The following is a 27,405-nucleotide window of genomic DNA, read 5'->3' as shown; positions in this document are numbered from 1 at the left end:
GTATATATATATATACATATATATATATATATATATATATATATATATATATATATATATATATATATATATATATATATATATATATTATAGAAAGTCACTTTCATACCCATACAGACTTGCACATAGAGACACACATGGATGACTCTGCAGTACCTACCTGTACTCAGGCTAAGAGCTGTGGACTGCTCTATTGGGTGAACTGGTGGGTGAACAACACCATCATCTTGCATGCTGTTTTTTTTCTCCCTGCAAAACAATTAACTTGATTGTACAATTCTCTGAATTGTTCTTATACTACTGCATTAATCATCTCACAGTGTTATTTCTTTTTTTCAACACCTTTATTGAATTATCACTTAAGACACAGGCAAACATACATTTATATAAAACAAAACAAATCATGTTAACATATTCACAGTTACAAACATTATACCTCACGTACCTGCTTTTGTACAATTATCAGTTCAACATTATATAAATTGCTCAGTTCTGGCCTTCTCTTAAATCTCACTCCTGCTCCTCCAAAACATTATTCTGCATGTGTTGTTCCCCCAATTTCCATTTTTTCTATGTAGTTTACACTTACCCTTTTCTAAAGATCCCACTTCTAGTTTTTTCATATATGTGACAATAATTACTACATTAAATACAATTAGTTTAAACTATGATTTCCATTTTCTTGTAATTGCTTTTTTGGCGGCCACCAGAATTAAACTTAACAAGGCCTTGCTATGTGTAGGCAACACAAATCCTGTATCACAGCTCAAAAATAATTTCCTTAGTTGATACCCTTTGCTCACCCAATATTTCTGATAAAGTACTCTGTAGGTAATTTTTAAGGTCTGCCAACTCATTGCACTTTAAAAACATATGCTCCTAATTATCGCTTTCTTCCCCATCACACCTCCAACATTTGCCATCCACCTAAGAAAAAATTATCTGGAGTCTGCTTGGGGTATAAAAATACCTATGCAAACACTTCCAAAAAAAAATACTAAATCTTCCAGACTTTGTTGCATATTTGAAAGCCATACATATGTCATTCCATTATTTTCTTGTGAATTGCTTATCCAATATCTCTTCCAAATCTTGTTTAACCTCATCTAACTGATTCCTATAGTTATTGTGCAATATTTTATATGCCTTACTAATTTTCCCTTTTTTAACAGTGGTTTATGTTCTAGATTCAATTAAAAACAGGTAATTCACTTAGGATTACTTTATTACTTTCTGTTTTCCTGTACTCTCATATCAGTCTCCAATAGAGAAGGCTGTCTCTAGACTGCAGTCTAAACACCTTTTTGGCCTCTTCCTATTCTGTTATCTTTCCCTGTCTTGTTATTTGCTCCCAACACGTTGGTTCCTTTGCCAGTTTTCTCCAGTAAACTCCAACCCCCTGTTGCCTATCTTTGTACCCCTAATTGCAGTTATCCTTATCTGCAGAATCTCCTTTCTCTATTCTCGTGTTGGCTTAAGGTTTAGAATGCTTTCTGCTACTTCAAGAATATAATATTTTATATAGCTGCTGTTGTTTTCCTTAGAGATTTGCTGCTAAAATCCCATTCTCTTCTTATTTCTTGAATTTCCTCCTGCTTCTTCATCATCCTTTTCCACTTTGAATTATAGCTTTCTGCTTATGCTATGTATATGAGTCTTAACTTTGAGGCTGTAAAATATACCTTCAAATCAGGTAATCCTAAACCACCTATTATTGGAAAGATCAACTTTTCCCACTTGACCCTTGCCCCCTCATCCCCTCCCAGATTAAATCCTTCAGTCCTTTATTAATTACTGTCTGCAACTTCTCCTCTGGTTGATAGAAACGTCTGACCTGTTTATGAAACTAAAGGGAATAAAACATTTTCACTGCTTGTAGGTTGCTATCCATATTCATAAACAAGAGCTTCCAGTTTCTCAGTTTTTATATTATCATTTTTTAGTCTCTTCCTACATATTCTTAACTACCATAACAGAATGCTTATTAACCCATATTCCTAAATACTTAATTTTATTGTGTCCCCATAAATATGGATATTGCTGTACCGATTCATGCATGGGAATACTGTGACCTAATAAAACAACCAAAACATAGCACAAAGACACACAGACAGAAAACAGTCAACCATCATCTGGTTAATAATTTAATAAAGATAAATGTTTTCATCCAGCAATACTTAGGATTTCATCAGATAAAGCACAGTGAGAAAATCACATTTTAATTACCCCACACTCACATCACACGTATAAAAAAACAATAGTTTTAATTTAAGTTCTTAACAAACTTTAATATAAAAGACATATTACCATAAACCCTTAGCAGTGAATGAATTAACTAAATCCATTAATTCAATATACATGCAATAAATGTTAATAATAAATAATAAAACTGTAAGACTGGGTATCTCTACAATCAATTACCTTATCCAAAATAATCTTTCCATTTTAAAGGGCAATTAATAGAGGATGTTTCATTTAACCCTGGAAAACTTTCTGCATTCAGCCTAAGTTGCCGTAACAATTCCCTTTTCTCTAAAATTAAATTTCAGGGGCCACCTCTCAGGTTCAACTTTTTCCAGAACAAATACATAATGAAAATCACAACTTAAATTCCATACATGAGTTAATAACAGCAGTACAGGAGTCAATAATGAAAATGATCTAGGAGTCCCTCTAGTGACGACAGATTATGCCATTTAGGAAAGACAGACAGAAGCTGCTGAACTGTCTCATTCTGCAGCTCCTGAATGTCATTAATGAGAAAAATATAAACTCCTTGCAGAATAGAAATCTGGATATGTTTTTATTTGAGTTTTATAAGTAACGGAATTGTTTGCTTTCAAATGACCTTCCTAATATGCCTTTGCAGCCATCTGGTACTTAATACTAACTCTTTATATGGCACTTCTAATACAAATGTGCAGGCTTTTAAAGAATTACTTATTTACATTATGTAAGCCTGTCTAGAAATACATACATATTTATAACTTATTGGGTGTATGACCCCCCTCATCAAAAACTCAAGGTATTGAACAGCAAGTGATCATACACGACTAGTTGACCACCAGCTGATTTGAAAAAAAAAACTTTCAGCACTCTTTTTTTCAGGGGGCAAACTCCCCTGCACCCCCACCCCTGCTAATTATATATATCAACTCTGATATCCCAATATTAGGTAAAAGGGCAAATTCTCTGATCCTCACTTTTGCACTTACAAAAAGAAAATCCAGTATATGAGATCAGCTGTACTGACTTTTTTTTTTGCCTTTTGTCAGTTGGTACTTTCAACCAGAAGTTGATAAACCAAACTATTATGCCTATTTCTACATAGGTTAATGTAATGTATTCTAGAGAAAAATGTGGTCAAATTACTCAATCCAATCAACAAAAAAGAAGACACACACACACACACACACACACACACACACACACACACACACACACATATATATATATATATATATATATATATATATATATATATATATATATACACACACACACACACACGCACACAAAATTAACAAATCCATGGCAAATTTTAAAATTAATGCTTCTACATTAAAGACATACTATCATACATGTAGCCCAATTAGAGAGTATATTTTGAACTGACATGATTCATTTAAAGCAATTTTACAGAAACATAAGTTCTGAGACTACAGACTGGTTGTTAATCCAGTCCATCGTAACAGAAAAAGCATTTCTTGAAATGAGGGCTTTAAAGACCAAAATGCATCAAGTTAGTGGAAAAAGGCACAGAGCACACATTCTATCAACCTAAAATATTGGCAGAAAGAACAGCCAATAATACACAGTTGCAAGTAATTTATTTACTAATAAAAAATAATACAAGTTAAGCGCTTTCATCCCTGAATACAAGGATTCATCAGAACAAAAACATCCAAGTTACAAATGCATTAAAATATACCATTCAATTATCTAACCAACCAAACATCACCAGTATTCAATGCCGTATATTTCTATATCTAATTACAGTTATTTTTAAGCATGGAGAAGCTTATCCATCAAGAATAATAAAAGGTTTCAAAGCACCATTCTTACAATTCCAAGATCAAATATCATAAAATCAAATTAATTTAATCTTGTATAAAATCTATACATACCAAAAAGTACATATGTTTGTGTATGTAAAAAAAAAAAAAAAAAATATATATATATATATATATATATATATATATATTCATATATATATATATATATATATATATATATATATATATATATATATATATATATATAGTATCAAAAGCCTATGAAAAACATATTTAGAACAGTTGCAATCTTAAACAGAACCAGGCGAATGTAATAACAGGAATGTCTACCTACCCCATAGATGGGAGCATATAAGAATATTCTACACCCAATGGGGCTATAGCAATTTTTTTTAACCCATTCAGATAACATAAAACATTGATAAAAACCTACAGCTTAGCTGCCCTAAGTTTTAATACACTAGCAAGAGAGATCACATCATTTAGTCCCGTTTTTTTCATTGCAATTCAAATGTATCTGGCAAAGCAGCTTTTTATATTCAGTGGAGTGCTCCCAGGGACCACCCCTTGAGTTCCTGACCACCTGTTCCAAGACAAAAAAATAACTTTTTTTTTTGTTCTCTCCACTGGAAATCTTATGCCTATATAAAGTATTAGTCTCTCTTTTCTGACTAACATCAGAAGAGTGCTCATAAATTCTTCTTTGCAATGAGAACTCAGTTTTTGTCATGTGATAAGAGAAACAAAAATCACAAAAAGCCAGGTACACCACTCCCGCACTTTTGCAGTTAAAGCTCTGGCAGAACCAAAGCATATAATTAATACTGGGTAACTTAATAACCTCACCTTTGTAAATTAAACTGCACTACTTATAAGTGCCACATTTTCTAGTACCCTTAACCAACCTCCCTCTATTAATACCAGTAGAACTAGCTTTTTGCATTTTCTCTTTTAAATGAATGCATCTCTAGTATATAAAAAGGGGTCACCCCACAACTTTTCCGTTAACTCAGGATCACTTTCAAAAATCTTCCAATTTGCCTTAATTAAATTTTGTATAACTGTTCTCCCTACTGTACTTGAGCAACAAGCTATCTTGAAATGCTCTTTCAACAGTACTACATCCAGCAATTTGATTAGCACTTATCTTATTGACAGGTAATGCTTCCCCCAGGAGTGGGAAACATTTTGATTTCCTCTCCTTGTTTATTTGCATCTCATCCATCAAAACATCTGGGTATCCTCCTTCAAGGAGCAAGTGCTTTAAAACCCAATCTCTTCTTGAGGATCTTCACAGCATACCATTGAACAGAAGGAGTTGTTTTGGCAGAGACATTTCAATGCTAGTGAAACACCTAGATTAAATTATGCAATGTCCATTGCTAGTGTATTAAAACTTAGGGCAGCTAAGCTGTAGGTTTTTATCAATGTTTTATGTTATCCCCCTGGGATGAAAACAATGTTTGCTATAGCCCTTGTGAATGTAGAAAGTTCTTGTATGCATTCCTGTTATTATATCCCAACTTCTATTTATGATTTTACCTGTTTTAAATATGTTTTTCATGGGCTTTTGATACTAAATATATATATATATATATATATATATATATATATATATATATATATATATATATATATATATATATATATATATATATATTACATACACAAACATATGTACTTTATTGGTATGTATAGATATTACACAATATTAAATTAATTGAGTTTATGATATTTGTTCTTTGAATTGTAAGAATGGTCCTTTGAAACTTTTTTTTTTATTTATGGATAAGCTTCTCCATGCTTAAAAATAACTGCTATTGGATGTGGAAGTGTACTTCATTGGATATTAGTGACTGGTTGATTAGATAATTGAAATGGTATATTTAAATGCATTTGTGACTTGGATTTTTAATTCTGATAAGGTTCTATATTCAGGGACAAACACACTTAACTTTTTTATTATTTTTATTGTTGAATACATTACTTGTAACTGTGTAATTTCAGCTGGTCTTTCTGCGAAGATTTTAAGTTATTAGTTTTTTTGGCTGGTATGTGGTTGGTTACACATTCTAAGAAATCAAATGTAGCACACTGGAGCATCTCAGTTACAATCCAAAATCTGTGAAAATTCCAGCTTGTTAGGCACCTTTCTAATATCAGAAAGCTACTCAATAGAAGAAAGCTAAAATACTGGCATCAGCTAAAGTGATAAACAGATGGATTAATAATAATGATTTAGTTGATTTTAATAGTAAAAGCAAATGATACATCATTGTTCTTCACTCCTTATTTTTATGCATGTGGGATGCAAACTAGAATTGATAGGATTTATACTTTTTACAGATTTACTTAATAAATTATTTTAAAATGATTCCTTGCCCTTTATCTGATCATAATACACTAATTATTAATATATTAATGATCATAAGGACATTTCAGATTATTTTTACAATTCCAGTGTATATGATGAAATTAAAATAATTTGAGTTATAGTAATTTAACAAATCAAGATTTTTTTTATCTTTGGATGATAATGGTCATGTTGGTAAAGTCATACTAAGGGACTCCTTAAAAGAGAATATTCAAGATAGAATGGGAGGATGGGCTAGTAATAAAATGAAAGAGTGGGGTAAAGAATTGTTAGAAATGCAAGTTGAAATACAAAATGTGAGGTCTGAACAACAAACAAAGAAGTTATATAATACTGAAGTCATTAAAAATTAATGACAAAATATCAGTTTTAATGCATAAAGTGGATATAGCTGTATAGCAAATAAAACTGCACATTTATGTGATGACTTCAAAAAATCTACATAGATTAGCTAATAGAAGTAAGGTGTTAAGCAAAAACAAAAACAAAACAAAAAAAAAAAAAAAAAACAAATCAATAATATCTAAAATCTTCACACTAATAATCTTCCTTTAGACATAGAGGAAATGCTTAATATTTTTAAAGAATGCCAGGAGGATCATAAGAAATATAAAAATAATAATCCTGATGACTGCAAAATTTACAAGTATTTCAAGAAAAATGTAATAATATACTTAATGACCAACAAATATCTCTTTTCAATAAGCATATTACTCTAACAGAAGTTAAAGATGTTTTAAAAAAAGGAAAAATGGTAAAGCCCCATGTTAGATGGCTTAAGTATGGAATCATATAGTCTGCTACTGTTAAATATTTTAAAATTACTGAGTGACATTTTCAGGATACTTCTGAGTGACAAAATAATTCCTCCATCATGGAAATTTTGTGAAATCTCACCTATACTTAAACAAGGAAAAGATCGCTTTCCTTGTATAGACCTATTTCATTATTAAATATAGACTATAAAATATTTACTTACATCTCCCTACAAGATTAAGAGATATAGTAGATTCATTGATAAAGATCAAGCAGGATTAACAGTAAATAGTTTAACATATGATAACATAGAAAAGGTAGTAACTATCTTACATTTACCAAAATGAATGAACAAGAAATTGCCCCTAATTAATTTAGATATCTAGAGAGCTTTTGACTCTCTAGATTAGAAATGTTTGTTTAAAACTTTAGAAATGTTTGAATTTTCAAAACAATTTATCAGAATGTCAAAAAAAAAACTGTGTAGAGACTCCAAAGCATATGTTAAAATTGGATCTTGCATTTCTTGAGGATTCACTTTAAACAAAGTTACGAAGCAAGGGTGTCCTTTGTCCCCCTAGTATGTGCATTAGTTAATGAACCCTTAACTAACAGTATAAGAAGCAATGAAAAAAAAAAAATGATGGATTCACAATTAACAAGGATTGTCAATTTAAAATACAGCTTTCTGCAGATGATATTTTAGTAACTATAGGAGATTTATTTATTTATTTTACATTTGTTTACTAGGAAAGTCCGACTGGGCATGGATCCCAGTTTCAGCGGAGGCCAGGGTGAAAAGCTTCACAAAGATTTGCACAGCAAATACTGTAAATACAATGCACATATTACTAATGTACAGTACAGAATTAAAAAGTTAATAAGGTACAGTTTCAAGGCCAAGAAATGAGCATAATTATACTATAAGGAGCACAGTGTGTTACAATAAACAATACAGTTGAAAGGACATTTCGTTCAGTCATTTGGTTACATTCATCAGTGGCTAGTACAGTAAATGCCATTGCTTGAGTAAGAATATAGAAAGCTGTTGCAAGCTTTCATAGAAGGTTAAAGTATGTGATCTAATTAAGTGAAGTTATTCAATGTCAGAACAATTATATAACCAAGAACTGCATAAATGGGACCAGAGGAGTTTTTTGAAATTATTTTTGTTTTCAGTAGTCCTATGTTTTTGCAACAGAAATGGAAAACAAGGAGTCCCCAGAGCTATTGTGGATCTTATTAGGCATTGGTTAGAGTAGATATTACATACACCTTGAAGAGCAGGAACTCTATTGGGATAATATAACATTTGGTAGGCTGTTGTAAACTGGTTACATGTGAGCAGGTTGGGTAATTCTAGCCAGTATAGTGGCTTGATTGCTATGCAATAATGTGTACTGAAGGGTTAGTCAGTAGCAAACCTAGATGTTTTATTGTAGTAGGCATTTAGTTTGTTAAAGTCTGCTTTGTTTAGGTTGATGTGTATGGGGGTGGTATAGAGGAGTGTGGATAGTAGGTGGGTTCTTGTGATGGTGGCTTTACTGTCATTGGTGAGGTATTTTTTGCATCTATATAGAGTTCTGAGATGTAAATTATTCAATAAAAGAAATAGATGGGGAAATTGAAACATTTCAAGAAGTATTGCTGCTGAAATTTAACAATAAAACTGAAACTTTAGTGTTAAATCAGTTACTAGATACTAAGTTTAAAGATGAATATAAATATAATTAGGAATACAAAGAACTAAAATATTTATAAATAAAAATGTATAAAGATGTGAGTAAGACTACCACTAATAATTTTGATTGTATTACCCTACACACACACATACACAGACACACACACACACACACACACACACACACACACACACATATATATATATATATATATATATATATATATATATATATATATATATATATATATATATATATGGGTCTATGTTTCTTGATTGAAATTTCATTATCAAGAAGAAGAAACATCGAGACCCATTAAAGAGAAAGTGCACTACATCAAAAGTGCACTTTCACAAAAGACGGTTCTCTGAACCGGTAACAAACAAGAAAAAATACTTAAAACAGTATTTTGCAAGGGGACAAGCCCCCCTGCACTCCCCATGTGGAGGGCTGTACCCCCACACCCCCCCAACTTAAATATGCTAACTCAAAGATCACACTACAGTGAGGAAAAGGATATATTTCCTTATCCCCACTGTAATGTGCTTCAGGGAACCGGCTTTAGCGAAACTGCACTTTTGATTTAGTGCACTTTCACTTAAATGGATTCGATCTTCTGGTTGTTGGGAAAGTGTATTTTTGACAATCTGAAGTAGACCCATATATATATATATATATATATATATATATATATATATATATATATATATATATATATATATATCTTGCATTAAATAGCTTTAATACCTGACAAAAACTTTTAAAGAAAATGGAAAAATGTTAACTTTGTTTGTATGGTATTTTAACAAGCAAAGAATTACTTATAGAAGTCATATAAGATTATGGGAGTATAATTGTATTAGCTTTCTAAAACAAAGGGCAAAAAGATCTCACAGATAACCAACTGGTTAAAAAACACAAAAAGAAAAATCTAGCAAAGCTAGACTTCTAACTGTGTGATACCTTAAACCTCTTGCATCAGAGGCCTCATGGGATATATGCAACTCACCCTTTAGGGATATCAGGCGTTTCAGCTAAATGGCAATTCTGAACGTCCATGACTTTTTCTTTTACTTTCATTTTTAAGTCTATTTATGGACAATTTCAGTCTTTAACTTTCATTTTTAAGTCTATTTATGGACAATTTCCATAGATTTAAAAACGAAAGTAAAAGTAAATAAAAGTAAAAGAAAAAAATATATTATTGTGTGGGATGAAATGCTGAAAACAAAATTGTGCATATTCCTGTCTATATTAATATCTTTCACCAAGCATAACCTTTCATATTCTATGCTCAAAGTACAATGGTTATCCCATTATTATGGGTGCTAAACCTGGAATAGTATACAAGATGGGGAAGAACTTAAAAGGTTATTGGGACAACAATCACAAAACAATAGGACAAGAAGTTTATCAAGGGTGAATCATACCACCAAATGTGGAAGTTGCAATCAATGCAAATTTATTAATGAAGTTAAAGAAGTGGTGATTCACAATACATTAAAATCTAGGGTGAAATTCATCAGAGTTAATTGCAACACAAAAATGGTTATTTATATTGCTTTATGTAATGACTGTCCTAGTTTCTATGTGGGAAAGACAGAGAGATGCCTAAATAGACATATCTATGAACATGTATATAACATCAAGAAGAAAGATCCCACTAATGCTCTTTACAGACACATGGAAATGAAAGGACATACACAAGGATTTAAATTCACAATTATTGAAACTATCAAGCAGGATCCAAGAGGTGGAGATCCTAAAACCCTTTTATGCTTTAAGGAAGTATGGTGGCAGTTATATTTAGATGCAGCCACATCACCAGGGTTGAATGATTGCATCTCGTTCAAACCCATCTTGTCTATAAAATAACAGTGTCTCCCTATAGTACAAATGGGATAACCATTGTACTTTGAACATAGAATATGAAAGGTTATGCTTGGTGAAAAATATTTTATTTTATTTTATTTATTTTACATTTGTTGACCGGGCTAGTCTGGCTGGATACATGTCCATTTTCAGCAGAGGCCCGCGGAGAAAAGCTCCACTATATACTAGTGACTTACAATAAACAAAAATATACAAACATATATGCAAATAAAGAAATATTCTCATGTAGTATAGTAACAATGCAGAAGCACTTTAACAAGAAACTAAACAATAGCGAGGAATCATTATCCCATAATATTTGCAAGAGTAGGACTGCTAAAAAATGAAGAAGAGAGAAATAGAAACATGTAAAGAGTCTATAAATATTTACACTATTAACAAATTAGGATAAACGTTTTGTGCCGGGGCACCAGTTTTAAGATAGAGATTAGCACAGTAGGGATCAGCATCTAGGTTCAATAAAAAGAGAGATGACAGGTTGCAGTAATATATCAAGTATAAGGGGAAAAGGTAGTATAGGAAAATTAATAAGCAGGTGGGACACTAGGTGCACTGCACTGGAGTGCAGTGCACCTCACTAGAGGGGTAGAAGTAGTGATAGAGGCAAGTAGAAGTGAATGGAGAGGACTGTAGAGAGGGATTGTTTGCTGAGTTCAGTCAGGATTAGAGCAGGGGCATAGCCAGTGGGATTTAAAATAGTTTCTTAGTTGTTTTTTGAAAAGGTGAGATGAGCCTAAAGTGGTCAGTTCTATGGGAAGTTTATTCCAGTATGAGCCAACAGCATTAGTAAATAAGGAGTCACCTGCTTTATTATGAGATTTGAGAGTGGCTACTAGAAGTTTGCTGGCTGAGCGAAGGGAAGTAAGATTCTTGTATGGGGCAATGAGGTTATTAAATATGGGTGTATTAGTGGGGTAATGGAGAATTTTATATATGATGACTAATTCATGTAGGAGAATTAGATTTTGAAGTTCAAGCAAGTTAAGGTTTTTGAGATTTAGACAATGGTTAGTACGAAATGGGGAACCTGTGGCAAATCTGGCAATACTATGGTAGGCTGTGGCAAGTTTCTGAAGGTTAGCTTTTGAAATGTTGATAAAAGATGGAGAGGCATACAATAGTGTAGAGATGAGATGAGTTTGGGCAAGAGACACTCTGGTGGTTGCAGTAAGAAAGGGCTTAAGTCTATAGAGGGCACCTATCTTTTTATTAACAGCCTTGATGGTTAGATCAATGTGGCAGTCAAAGTTTAGTTGATTGTCTATTGTAACGCCTAATAGTTTAGTGGAACAATCAGGTTGAATGATAGTGCCATTGTCAGACACAATGGAAAAGGAGATAGGGGCAGATTTAAGGGTTGGGGTGAAAAGTAGTAATTCAGTAAAAAGTAGTAAAAATACTGATATAGATAGGAGTATGCACAATTTTGTTTTCAGCATTTCATCCCACACGATAATATATTTATGACAGATTAATTATATTTAACATTAGCGAATAGCTCTTGTAGTTAATATATATTATTAGAATTTTTTATATATGTGTATAATTACATATGATATCGGCCTCATACATGAATTTTTATATTAGGTTGATATAGGGTAATATATTGTAGACATATATAAACTTTATAAGTTAAGATAATGCATTTATATTGTTAGTAGTCCCAGTAGTAAATACTTATATTCATATTAATTGGTTGTAGCATGTATACCGTTATATTCATCACAGGGCTGTCAATGAATACAAACCATTTACCATAAATCTTTCATCCTGCATTTGGCCAGACAGGATGTGATTAACATAATACATATGTGGTTTATCTTTGATTTATTTTTGACCTATTATATTTCAAACATGACAGTCAGTATGATACCAAAATATGGTTTCTTTGATTAGCGCATATAGTGAAGATTATATATTTTTAATCAAATATATTTTTAATTATCTATCTAGCACTTAGTAAGGCATTTTGTACAAATACATTATGTATCTAGCATACATATTTTATCAATTTTAAAAGATAGTTTGTATGAGAGCAAAGTATGAAGCTTTAGTGTTGAGTTGATTGTTCATAGCGAAGACCGCTTTTTATAAACTATAAATTGTTTTTAATTATTCATGCGGTAAGTAAGGCAGGATGTTATAAACACATCATATATGCTGTATATATTTTATTAATTAGAGTCTATATTTTATTTTTATAGGATGTATGATTATAAAACACGTTTTTATTTATTTATTTTTTTTGTGTGGAGTGTGACAGTCTTCAGTGACGATTTCTGTTTACATTCATGATCCTGTACTTAGTTATGCAGGTCATTATAAATATATTTTATTAGATAAATATATTTTTTTATTTTTAAAATATGTTAAAATATTTTAAAGATGAATAGTTTAACATTTTGAGAAAAGCACAGTATTAAACTTTTTTTTTTTAAATGTAATTAATGTAAAAAGCTTGTACGATAGCTGTTTTAAGGGCTGTATACCTTTAAAAGCTTGAATATATTTTGGTGCCAAATAAGGTATTTAAGGCATTTTTGAAATCAATAGATTGTTCTGAAGAAGGCCACCAGGATGGGTGAAAGCGCTTAACTATCAGTAAATATTAGTTTTTAGTTTGGATCGAATTTTAAATAAAATATCTTTATATCTGTAAAGTGGCTGCTGGATTTGTTTTTCTACATCGATTTTGTGAATGGGCACTTATATATATATATATATATATATATATATATATATATATATATATATATATATACACACACACACACACACACACACACACACACACACACACACACACACACACACAATGTTTGTTACTCCCTATAAAAGCTCAAATTTAGTAAAATGACTTCTTCAATTTGCTGGATATGTAGTAAAGCTGTAAGAGCTTATTGGACACACATTTTTTGGATTGTGAAAAGGTAAATGGAAATTGGGAAAAGGTAAACGTGTTTTTTAAGGTGTTATGGTCTTAATAATTATTCTTTAACTAGATCAACCACATAGGCGGTAATCTACTTAAGACTGAAAGTGTGATAAGAGACCTTGGGACACAGGTGGACAGTAGTCTCTCCTTTGATAATCACATCACCACAGTAGTCAGGAAATCCTTCTACATGGCACACCTCATCATGAAAGGTTTCTTATCCAAGAAAAAAGATGTCATTGTTCCCCTCTACTTGTCACTCATTAGACCCATTATAAAGTACAATGCCCCTTTTGGTATGTACCTCACAAAACATCTACAACAACTGGAAAGGCCACAGAAATACCTCACAAAGAGGATTACCGGCCTCAAACAGATGCCCTATGCAGTCCGTCACAAAAAACTGCAGCTTTACTCCGTTGCATATCGCCTACTCATTGGCGATCTCTACCTAACGCACAAAGCTATGTCAAACCCAGAGCTTTTAGACATGCTCCACTTAAAGAAATCCCAATCCCTATGAGCTACATGATCTAGGGACCTAAACCTTGTCACCACAATAAACAGAACATGCTGGAGGGATAGATTCCTGTCCCAGAGACTTCCCATACTCTGGAACAAACTACCTATCTATATCAAACAAAGCTCCTCTTTAATGCTCTTCAAGAAAAATCTTGATGATTGGATGGGAGATAGGAAATTCACCCCAGGGATCACTTCTGTGGCTCTGCTCGACAGTGGCACAGGAAAATAATTTTCTTGGGTGGCGAAAACCAGGGCACCTTTGGCTAGGCTTATATAGGCCCTAGGGCCAATAGCCTAGTGCCTACCTATGAACCTATGAACCTATCAATAATTAATGTTCCACTTCCTTTATCTGTAAAAGCCAAACAACAAAATCTCTTCTGGAGTTTATTGACAGTAGCTAGAAAAGTTATTACAAAAAAGTGGAAATCAAACTCAGTTCCTACATTAAAGCAATTTTTAAATTTAACAGCAATACTTTGTAAAATTTGAAAATTAAGTAATCAAAATAAGATCTATAAATCATACTGAGACTTTTAGTGGTTGGAATAGTCTTGAAATGTTGCTATTTAAATATAAAGACTCTTAATGTGTTAATTGTATGAGATTACCTTGATGAGTCAATCTATTTCTAACATTGTATAACAGTATGCGATGTTGAATTTCTTCCTTTCTATGTATATATTGTAAATATATTAAATCAATAAAAATGTTCTTAACAAAAGAAAGCTACTTAAGTTGTCATGCTAGAGCATTAATAGCAGTCAGTAGCCATCACAAAAGAGTAGCAGGAAGCCATTAAACACATCATTCAGACATGTTTTAACATTTATGTCTAAATGTAGTGTTAAGAAAGTCAAAATGAAGTATTTAATGGCTTCCTTTTCATCTTCTGTGATTGTCTCTATTGGTGTGGCAGCAGAAATGTTATTACAGTTTTCCAAGCAGTAAAACTTTTGGTGCTGCTACAGGTTTGTTTCTGTCCATTTTGAAGTGCATCGGAGTAGATGAAGTTCCATGCACTACAAAAAGTTACGAATGGGTCTGTGCCATCATTATCTTGTCTGTTATGTGTTCAGCATATAACATGCTGGTTTTGATCAGAGCTCCAATCATAATCCTCTTTGGTTATCAGAATGAAATGGCTGCTGTTTAGGTAGTATGACAGCAGTGACTGATTTATCACTTTCAGTTTCCAGAGGCAAAACATATATTACCATTTATATCTCTGTATTTTTTTCAGTTCAGTTACACTTGGTGTAGTGTGCTCATGCTTCAGAGAAACAATGTAGCCAAGTCCCAGGACAAAGGTAATCTGAGAAATATAAATAATTTTGCATGGAACAATAGTAGGAGATACTGTCATTCAATCATTCATGCTGTCATTTCTATTTATACACCTCACTTATTTAAACCAGTTTTACCTGTGGTGATTAAAAGGACTGCTAGACCTTACTACAACCCAATTATGCAGCAAATGACCTAAACAGAAAATATCATATTCACATGTAAATAAAAAAAATACTGGGTATCTAAAAAATGCAGATGTATTGTAACTTGAACAAGGTATGCTGATGTAATGTTAGTAAGGGTTATAGGTAAATACTGAAAAATGAAAAAAATTAAGATTTTCCTTTCACTGACTTAAAAGTCAGCCTCACAACAAAGGTGTTCAGTTTTAATATTGTTCTTTTATTGCTCTAGCTCATCGGGTTCATATTAGAATGACGAAAGCATATTTTGTCTAAGTGTTTTCATCGACACATGTAGGGCGAACAGGCAAAACACAGAAGTGGCTGTTCAGCAAATTCTTTCCCTGGGAAAGAAGTCACTTGACCGCTTTGTTGCTTTGCCTGTTCTGGAGTGTAGTATGGTCCCTTGTCCAGTATAGCTCCCGAGCGTGATTGTGCAACAGTTACTGACCTTAGGGTTGGAGTGCAGGTTAAGGTAAGTGCGTATGTATGAAAGTGTTTACTGTTTTTTATTTTGCATTAGATGCATAGCTGAGTTACATGTGTGTGTTTTTAGCTGTTTACTTTTGTTTTGGGGGGGGGTAGGATTAGGGTTAAGGTAAGTGTGTTTGTGTTTGGAACTGTTTATGTAAATGTGCGAGAGTTACTGACCTTAGGGTTAGGGTGCGGGTTAAAGTAAGTGCATATGTTTTAAAATGTTTACTGTTTTTTTTTTTTGTTAGATGTATGGTTGGGTTACGTGCATATGTGTATTTAGTTGTATACTGGATTTTGGGGAGTATAATTAGGGTTAGGGTATGTATGTATGTGTTTGGAAGTGTTTAATGTTTTTTTTTTTGGGGGGGTTGGAACAGTGATTTCTTTCCCTAGGAAAGAAATCACTGTTCTGTGGTTTCACAGTCGCATTACTCAGTATATATGGATGTCTGTATCTAAACAGCTATATGACATGGCATATACAACTGTAATAGTACACAAATAAATCTTTCCCATTTATGCAAACCTGTGTGTGGTGTTATATCCTTTGATTTCTCTGTGAGTATATGTTGAAGGCAATGATGTTCATTTGTATGGGTGGCTCATACAGTCTCCAGTTGGTAAGGTGGTAACTGTATGAATAGTGGCAGCTCCATATTGTGTGCACCTACTACATATGTATCTTACTATACATATCTCTGCATGTGTATGTGTAGTTACATACATGTATATATATATATATATATATATATATATATATGTGTGTATATCTGTATCTGCATATATGTGTTTGTGTATATGTATCCTAGGGATGTCCATGTCATATCAGGCCCTGGTTATGGGATCTGCAACACTTGGTTGTGTATTGCAGGGCAGATGTGTTTGGCTGTGGGGGGGGTATACCTATTCATACAAGATGTTTGTTGTTTGGGGCCTTTCAACCCCATTAGTGGTGCATATGGACATATATGTTGTTGTTCTGTTCTCATTGTTATCTACAGATGTATGTCCATATATACCTATATAGATATATCTATCTGCTTGCATAAATATAACAATACCCATATATACCTACACATATATATATATATATATATATATATATATATATATATATGTGTGTATGTGTGTGCTTATATATATATATGTGCTTACATATATATGACTTGCTGTATATAGTTAGACATATAGATGTAGAGATATAGATCTGTCGAGCTATGCATTTGTATGTATATATGTTTATATATATATATATATATATATATATATATATATATATATATATATATATATCTACATATATAGATATGTTGTTTCTGTTTAGATATTAATATATTTACACACACAAATACATCTACATGTTGGAATATATTCTCTATACTGTTGAATGACTGGGCTGAATGATACATTTGTGAATACATCGGGTTTTGTATATCTGATATGGCTTAGTGGTAAATTACTTTGTCTATGGTGTGCAGGGTCCTGGGTCCGAGCCTTGCAAAGGTTGTTTATTTTGTTGCTTTGCAGAACAAGGGCCATTGGATACAGAGTGATTAATGCACTTTTAAGCAGTTGTAAGTGGGTTTGCACGTGTGTGCGCGGAGGTAAGCACTGCTAACTTCCAGTTACAGTTTCTCATACTCAGCTTCTAAATTGCCTAACCTGTGTAGGCATTGCTTACCCCTGTGCAAACAGGCTGAAATCCGCTTACTGCTGCTTAAAAGTGCTTACTCCTGCTTACCCCTGTGCTACTTTCTTTAAAAGAAAAGAAAAAGGGGTTAATAGGAAAGCGTTGAAAAAAGGGACACAAAGAGGGAAAGACAGTACGAAAAATAGCCAATGATGTGCAGGAAGTGTGTAGGGAAGGTCCATAGCTGCCCATTTTTTCTACAGCAACAGCTGTGCATATACACTGAATTTGGGGGTAGATCTGGACACTCAAACCCCTGGGAGGGGGTGAGGACACAATAATAAGTTGTGATGTCAGTTAGACTGGATTACATATGCCCAGTGGCCATGTGTGCAAAATAGACAGCTATGTATGGGGCGAGATTTTTTTTGGAACAGATTTCCCTTTTTTTTTTCAGGTGAGAGTGGGATGTTGGGGAGGGTAGTAGGTATATATGGGGAGGTAGGTCAGCTAGGTTAACAAACAAGACAAACAAAATGCATACAGGGGTGGTATATGACACGTGGGGGTCAACACCTTGGACGGGGAGGGGTGCTGGGAAATTGTAAGCCCATGATCCCCCCCCAGTGGAAACAGTGGGGCTGAGGTCCACACCCATGGACAGTCACCACTGCACCTTCACAGCCTCAATGGTGGCTGTGATGGGAGATGAGTCACAGAGTCAGACTGATGCTCTAGTTGTAACATGTGGCCCTCGTGCTGGCGTAGAAGATCACCAAGCTGCTGGTTGATCTCTCTATGCACCAAGACTCTGACCTGATGACAGGTGACAGGTACCTGTCCACGCCTGTTCCTGGGGGCACGAGCCCCATCCCCTGAGGTGATTCCACCCAAAGGTGGTGCAGAACCAATGGACAGGGAGGTCCCAGGTTGGGCCCCAGACATGCTGGTGCCCGGTGCCATGGCCAGCTGAGGTGGGACAGGTGGGTCCGCTGGGACCAGCCTTCCCAAATGTGCTATAGTGCTTAGATTTCATTGTCATATGTGGGTTAGTAATAGTCAGCACATCCCAGGGTTAGGTATAACAGCATGCATAGATATTCCCATTAAGCCAGACACCAGATACAGAACAGTTGCATAGCAAACAGAACACATGCATATATGGGACCACAGTGGTAATAAGAACAGCATGCAAGTGCATTGATGGCACTATGCCACCAATGTTTGAATAATTCAATATAGCACATGCATGGGAACAATTAAAATATTTATCAAACAATTGGACATTATCAGAACATAGGTGCCATTACATACCAGTTGGGGTGGGTAAGTTGATTATTGTTGGAGATATTGTGGGGGGGGGGAGATGTCAATTAACAAATAATATATTCCTGTAGTCCACATTACTTTCCTAGTCAGTGCTGTTATCTGTACCTTACAAGTCTTACTACACTACCCTATAGCCTTAGTTTGGACAGTGATATGGCTGTTGTCATTGTTACACATGAACTGGTTTTACCTGCAGTTTACACCTCTTACCTGGTATACCTGTGGAGGGAATGTTTATTAACACTAACTAACCATTTCTACACATACTCCCAGATTCCAGGTTGATGTTGTGTACACAGCTATCCAACTCTTTCTGCATAGAGCACAGACTGTGGCCATGTGTTGACCACATGCAAGTGTGCCGGGACATATCTAGAATATTGCCCTCTTCAAACTTTAGTGACCTGACACACACATATACATGCTTTCCTACACAGTTATATTATGTGGCACAGTGTGGGTGACAGTGATCAGTGATACTTTATTATTTAGAGAAACTGCAACACTCACAATTCCCTACAATACCAGAGTGAACAGTACTAGTACAGTGGTGTCTGAAATCTCTTTAGTCACAGTATCAACATGCTTTATCTTTTCATATCCCAGTGCTGTAATTTGTCAGTAGAGAAATATGTTGGTGGAGATAACAGATATCCTTAAATCCAGGTCTCCCCTTCTCCCTCCCTGCTCCAAAGCAGTCAGTCACCACAGATGCTTAGGACTTTGCTTGGAGACCAGTTTCAGGAAGAATAAAAGTCCAGGGATGTAGGACACCAAAAACAGATCCAAGCACATAAATATCAAGGAGATGCTTGCCCTGATCAAGGCAGGTAACTCTCTGAACCATCCATCTTTGGTCCCAGGGACTTCTTCAAGTGGTCACAGACAATACTTCAGTCATGTGGTACATCAACAAGCAAAGGTGAACCAGGTCACACCCACTTTCCATACTAGCCACGTTAGCTTGGGATATAGCTTCAAAGCACAATCGCCCTACAGGCATCCTACATTCCATCAGAGCAAAACTGTGTAGCAGATAAGCTGAAAAGGACCATGATAAGCCCTCACAAATGGAACCTAGATAAAGAGGTCTTTCAAGATTCAATCCATCTCTTAAGAGTTCCTCAAGCAGACTCTTGTACTCCTCTCTGAACAATCAACTGGCAAGATTCTGTTCCAGAACTCCATGCTAGATGGTTTGTAAGACATATGCCTTTTCTTTTCTTTTCCTTGGACAGGAATGTTCCTGTATGCTTCTCCACCTTTTCCACTAATGTCCAGGGTACCTCTGAAGATTCAGAAATAATCCTCCAAAATCATTGTGGTGAATCCCTTCTGGACCAGGCAACCATGGTTCTCCCTTCTTTTGGAAATTACCATAGGCAATTACCACAGGTTTCCTTACAGAGTGGAGCTACTAATAAAAGAACAAGGGTGTTTGATACACTCCAACATCAATCAACATCAATTGACTGCCTGGATAATATGGCCTGAATTTCTTTTAGACACCTGTTTATTGAGGACACAGAGCAGGTACTAATGCAGGCAAGAAAGCCTGCTACTAGAAAATCATATATTAGCAAATGAAAAAGTTTTCTACTTGGTATCAACAACATAACCAGCACCCATTCAGGGCTAGTTGTTCTCTGATTCTACAATATTTGTCTGAGTTAGTATCCTAAGGCATTTCTTATTCCTCTATCAAGGTTTATTTATTGGCCATTTCATCATATCTGCCCATGGATCCTCCTCTTCCAATACAGTCTCATCTCAAAATGTTTTTGAAAGGGGTGTTGCATAAGAGGACTCCAAGAAAATTGGTGGACCCTCCTTCTAATCTTAGTTTTGTGTTAGAGAAGCTAACACTTGTTTCATTTGAACCAGTTAATCTGGCTGACTTTAGGTTCTTAACATGGAAAACAGTTTTACTGATTGCTCTGATAGAGGCCATCAGTTGTAACAAAAGAAAGTGGTGGAACCAAAGAGCCCATAATGTAAATATATGAATGAGAAAATAATAAGGCACTTTGGCTGGAGATAAAAAACACTTTAATACAAATAAAATAAATACTGATAAAATAAATACTGCAGATAGGTAAGCGCTTTCAAGACCATCAGTTCTCTGAGAAGGCTATCTGAGTTGCAAGCTCTTATGGTGAATCAACCCTATCTCGTTTTTCATTGAGAAAGTTTTTTTTTTTTAGAACTAATCTTTGTTTTATCTCTAAAATGGTATCCAAGCTTACTTCAAGCCAAACTACCCTTTTACCCATTTTCTTTCCTAAACCTAAAGATGAGGGAGAAAGGATACTCCATAGCTTAGATGTCCACAGACAACTCAGATACTATCTTGACAGAACTAAATCTTTCACATCTTTGAATCAATTGCTCATTTCTTGTAAAGGTAAGAATAAGGGACAACTTGTATCAAAACAGACTTTTTTCCAAATAGTTATCTTAAGCTATAACCTTTTGTTATACTCACCATAACAAAACTATTCCAGGGAGGGGTCAAGGTCCACTTTACCAGGGCCTTGGCTTCATCTGTGGCTTTTTAGAAATGGTTGAATTCTAGAGCTATTCTAGAAGCTGCTACTTGGTCTTCTGATCATACTTTTAGAAAACACTATAAGCTTGATTCCTTCCCTTGGTCCAGATCAAGCTTTGCTAGGACCATTCTCCAGGTGCTCCTGGACTCTTCTCCTTCCACCTCCCAGATGTAGTTAGCTCAAGTAATCTACCCATATAGCTAATGCTGCTGCAACAGTGATCAATATAATGAATATAGTACAGTTTTGCAAATAAGTTATGATAACAGTAGATGTTTGAATCATCACTGCTGCAGTGGCTGCTCCCTCCGTCCACCCGCATTGTTTTATGGTGTGTTTTTTATGCCAAGATGTGGACATTTATTTTTTGTTGTTTCAAGCATTGTCCTGTCAGGACTGTGCCTTCACCTCTTTCTCTTTGCCAAAATGAAAGCTCTGCAGGGCTTTATGTCAGCCCAGCCCTTGCTACTTAACCATTTGCATGTGTAGAAAGTGCCCTCAAGCTTTGAAAGCTGGCCGGCTGTTATATCCTTGGCAGGATATAATCCATATAGCTAAGGCTATGCAGCAGTGATCATGCAAACATTTACTGTTGTGGTAAGATTACTTAAACAACTGCACTTTTTTCCCAATTCAAAAACTTGGTGTACTTTCCCACCACCAAGCCTTGAGAGTCACCTTTGGTTATTTTCAAATTTTCTGATAAGGCACCTGTCTTTCAGTCAGTTTGCTAACTATCTCACTGCTTATGAGTCAGCTTTTAAAGCTTTTAACTTCTGTGTCATGACAGCTAAGGGAATGGTATGGAAGTCATTGGCTATGTCATGATATGCTGTGTCCACTGTATGGCCACTCTGTGCTTCTTTTATAACCCATTAAAATAAGTTTACTAGATTCATGAGACAGGATCTACCCTTCACAAAGCTAAGCTATCATGGGTTAAGTTGAATAAGCTTCTTGATATTGTAGTTTATCAGACCAGCTTGAATATACCCATGGCCTCTGCTGCTTTTATTACTGTCTATTTTATGTGTGGAGAGTTTCTCCTGGGGCCTCCACTGAAAATGGGCCTCTTGCCCAGTAGGACATTACCTGGTAAATAAAATAAATAAATAAAATTTTACAAATTTTCCTTTTTTTATGTGTATTCTTTTTCTGTATTTTACACATATAGATATATCCATCTATATATATATATATATATATATATATATATATATATATATATATATATATATATACATGTGACTGGTGGGGGTTAGTTAGTTTCCCTGCAGGGTCACTCTGGCGAAGTGGTGGGAAGTAGATGCATGTATGATGCGTGTGTGCATGTGTGTGTTTGTGTGTGTGGCCATATATTCACATGTGTGATTGTAGGGTGTTCATATGGCTGTACCCCCCTTTGGAACCGTGCAGTACATGGACATGGAGTAACACACTGCACACCAGGAATATCTGTCATGTAATTACAGGACAGCAAATAGTGTAATATGGCCAGTAGCTTGGATCAGGCATCCAAAGGGAAGGTAGACCTCAGGTACACACTTAATATTGCTGTCAGCAGAGAGGTCACCTACAGCCCACGTATGCAGCTCTACAGATGCATTGGGGAAGTAATAGTCAACACCAGGGGGTGTATCCACATATTACAGCTGACACACGATGGGCCAATGGAGCAGCATATCTGGCATGTACTGAGCATTACATACACATGAAATACCAGTGGGAGCTATTATGGCTACAACATAGTAGCCCACATATATAGGGGCCATGCACATCATTCCGGCTATACAGAGGGCGCATACTGAATGACAGCATTGAGGCCATGTTACTCCACTGCACACAGGTCAGGCAAGTAATGTAGCAACAGGCCTTGTGTTGTGGCGGCAACGTGTGGGCATTTAGAGGACTGTGATGCTAATACATGGTAGCAATGTATGTATATTAACAAGTGTGATGCAGGATGGGGTAACACATGGACATATATGTGGGGCTGTCTGTAAAGGCATGGACAGGTAGGTAGTACTGAGATGTGTGTGTGTGTGTGTGTGTGTGTGTGTGTGTGTGTGTGTGTGTGTGTGTGTGTGTGTGTGTGTGTGTGTGTACTGTTAAGCAATGCTGTACAGGTTTTAAAGTCCGGTTATTGTGTTTTCCCCACAGGTGGCGAGGAGGTCAGGGTCCCTTCCTCCCACTTTAATCTGATGTAGGTGTCCATACAGACACCAATGATGATGATGATGATGATGATGATAATGGTGAGGCACAGGGGGGGTTGTCAGGGGCCGACACTGTGCCAACATTTGACATCCCCTTTTAGCCACCCCACCCCCAAACACAGTTACAGTGCCTATACACATCCTGGCACCAGTGGCCATACCAGAGGGGCAGTTGGCATTCAGTGACAGTGCACGGGAAAGTGTGGTAACCATGCCTACTATGTCTAGTCGCAGCAGGCATAGCAAGATGTCTGGCAGGATGCCACATAGGTGGATGTCCCAGGGTGCTTGTGGTAGGGTCGGTTGACATCATGCCCCTGGCATAGGCAATATAGCTGCAACTAGCAGAAGCATGTTCCAGGCTGTAATGGCAGAGCAGGCCGAGGGCTGTACTAGCTGCCACTGTAATGTAACATGTTGTATGGTGTAGAGTGTGTGAAGCGTAATTGGCGGGTAGTGCGGCCAGCAATGATGCCTCCCTAGCTGTTAATGCTGCACTGCTTGTTTGTGAGCCACCAAACTGATATGCAAGTGTGTTGTAGGTGTATGTGTGTCCCAGCATGGGATGCCCTGTGCATATGATGTTTCTATTGCGGCATAATTGGCAGGTAGTGTGGCTGTCAATGATGCCTTCTAGCAGCTGTTAGTAACACTGCTTGTTTGTGGTCTCTAAATTAGTATGCAGAATGTGTTGTAGGGGTGTACATGGCGTCAGCATGAGGATGATCTGCAGTCATATTGTACATCGGGGGTATGTCTCTAGCACACTGTTGCTTACTAACACTGAGTTAGACCCCTACCTAGCAATGTCAAGATACTGATGTGTGTGTACTACACTGAAGTCATAACACATGACCACTATGCAAAATAGCCACTGTAGGGGACAGCTGTTGTGTTATCAATATAGCTGTCATTGCCTGCCCAAGTCAGTGGTATTAGTGTTGTATCGCATATGTTGTTTTATCACTTCATGTACACATAGCAGATACATATGGTGGGATGATACATGTGGGAGGGTATCTCACTTAACCGTGTGGTTACTCCACAGAACAGGTATATGGTTGTATACATATAGGTGTATAGATGTCTACATGTACATACACAGGTATACACATACATATGCCTGTATACCCCATCTGTATAGTGCTACATATATATGGCCATGTGTGCACTCTTAGTATGTGCATATGTATACATATCTATACATATATGTATCTATACATATGTGTATATATAGGTATATCTTTTATATGAGAAGCATGTTCCAGGCTGTAATGGCAGAGCAGGCACGTATTGACCATTACACCAGACAGGGCCTTAGGCTGCAGAGGGCTGTACTAGCTACTGTAGGCGAAAGCCTCCATGAAGTGGCGGGTACCATCCATGCTTCTGAGCAAGCAGATAGATGGCATGATGAGCTGATGGCCCTCATCAGATGTAGTGTGTCCATGCTTTGACATATGGTGGGGATGCGGCAATACCCACTTGGATGTGGCCCAGCAACATCAACAGCTGGCAATCAGCATGGGTGTGCTAAGGCACCTTGGGGCTCCTGTAGTGGCAGTAGCAGCCCTGGCAGTGCAGGGGGTGTGCTGTCCACACCACACCACACCACAGCAGGCCACATGGATGTGGTCCTTGCCAGTCCCAGGAGGGATGTGGTACCAGTGGATAAATGTCAGCAGGTGAAAGTAGCACTTCAATGCCTGTACCTGCACATGCCCTCGGAACCCCTGGCAGGCCCAATCCATGTGTCTGTGGCCAGAGGCTGTGAACTGCACACCCTGCCAGGTATGGTCTGCAGCTGTCCATAAACACCTGTGTAGGGCAGCAACAAGGCAGAACTGTGTGCATGCATACCTACACACTATGCAAAGATGCCTAGGGTACCTCATTACTACACACACCACATCTCCTCAGCCAGCTCCCCAGAATACACCCCTCATCCACACACATGGTGCCAAATGTATGGCCCACCCTTGGCCTCTGACAGACCAACACCAAACCCTGTGCATATGATGATAACTGTGCCCCATCCTTGTCATCCATGCCATCGATGCAGGGACAGGCTGATATGGTTCTGATGCACGTGGTGACTGTACACCAGTGTACCACAGTCCTGCAATGTAACATGTTGTATGGTGTAGAATGTGAGGCATAATTGGCAGGTAGTGTAGCCATCCAGCAATGATGCCTCCTAGCTGTTAGTAACACTGCTTGTTTGTGGTCTCTAAACTGATATGCAAGTGTGTTGTAGGTGTATGTGTGTCAGCATGAGGATGCCCTGTGCATATGATGATACCTGTGCACCATCCCTATCATCCATGCCATCGATACAGGGACAGGCTGATATGGTTCTGATGCACATGTGACTGTACACCATTGTACCACATTCCTGCAGTGTAACATGTAGGATGTAGAGTGTGAGGCATAATTGGCAGGTAGTGTAGCTGTCCAGCAATGATGCCTTCTAGCTGTTAGTAACACTGCTTGTTTGTGGTCTCTAAATTGATATGCAAGTGTGTTGTAGGTGTACATGTGTCAGCATGAGGATGATCTGCAGTCATATTGTACATCACGGTATGTCATTGTGCTGACACCATGGCAGAAACATATCTGGGATACAGTCAAACACATTTCACAGGTTACTATACCGGGTATTGTCTGTGCCACATGGACAGGTAGCCCACTGAGGCATGTATACCCTGCAACCCGATTTAGACCCATCCACATACACGCACACTGTTACTTGCTAACACTGGGACTAGACCCCTACCTAGCAATGTCAAGATACTGATGTGTGTGGCCTGCATTGCACAAACACTGCCTTAACCACTCTGTGTCCAACAGACCTTGTTCTGGCCAGCAACAAAATGAGCAGCCCTTGCAGGTCATGAACTCGGGGCCCCTTACACTGAAGTCATAACACATGACCACTATGCCATGACCACTGTGTGGACAGCTGTTGTGTTATAATATAGCTGTCATTACCCAAATTGAGTGGTATTGAACACTTGTCTTTGTGTTCTAGATTGTGTAGCCCTTGTCATTAATATGAGTGTTGCATCACATATGTTGTTTTATCATAATGTACACATAGCAGATACATATGGTGGGATACATGTGGGAGGGTATACGCAACCGTGACGTTTACTCAAGACAGGTATATGGTTGTATACATATAGGTGTATAGATGTCTACATGTACATACACAGGTATACACATACATATGCCTGTATACACATCTGTATAGTGCTACATATATATGGCCATGTGTACACCTCTTCGTATGTACATATGTATACATATCTATACATATATGTATCTATACATATGTGTATATATAAGTATATGTATATGTGCATATACATTTATATGTATATAACTATATATGTATGCACATCCTATGTGTATATATGCCTAGTTATGTTGGTATATATATATATATATATATATATATATATATATATATATATATATATATATTTATTTATATATAGATATCTATGACTATATGTGCATACATATCTATACCAATATACCTACTACTG

The sequence above is a fragment of the Protopterus annectens genome, chromosome 6.part0 (assembly GCF_019279795.1).
Source record: "Protopterus annectens isolate FY-2018-M chromosome 6.part0, PAN1.0, whole genome shotgun sequence".
In the NCBI taxonomy this organism is placed as follows: domain Eukaryota; kingdom Metazoa; phylum Chordata; order Ceratodontiformes; family Protopteridae; genus Protopterus; species Protopterus annectens.
Note: the sequence above shows the minus strand (reverse complement) of the source record.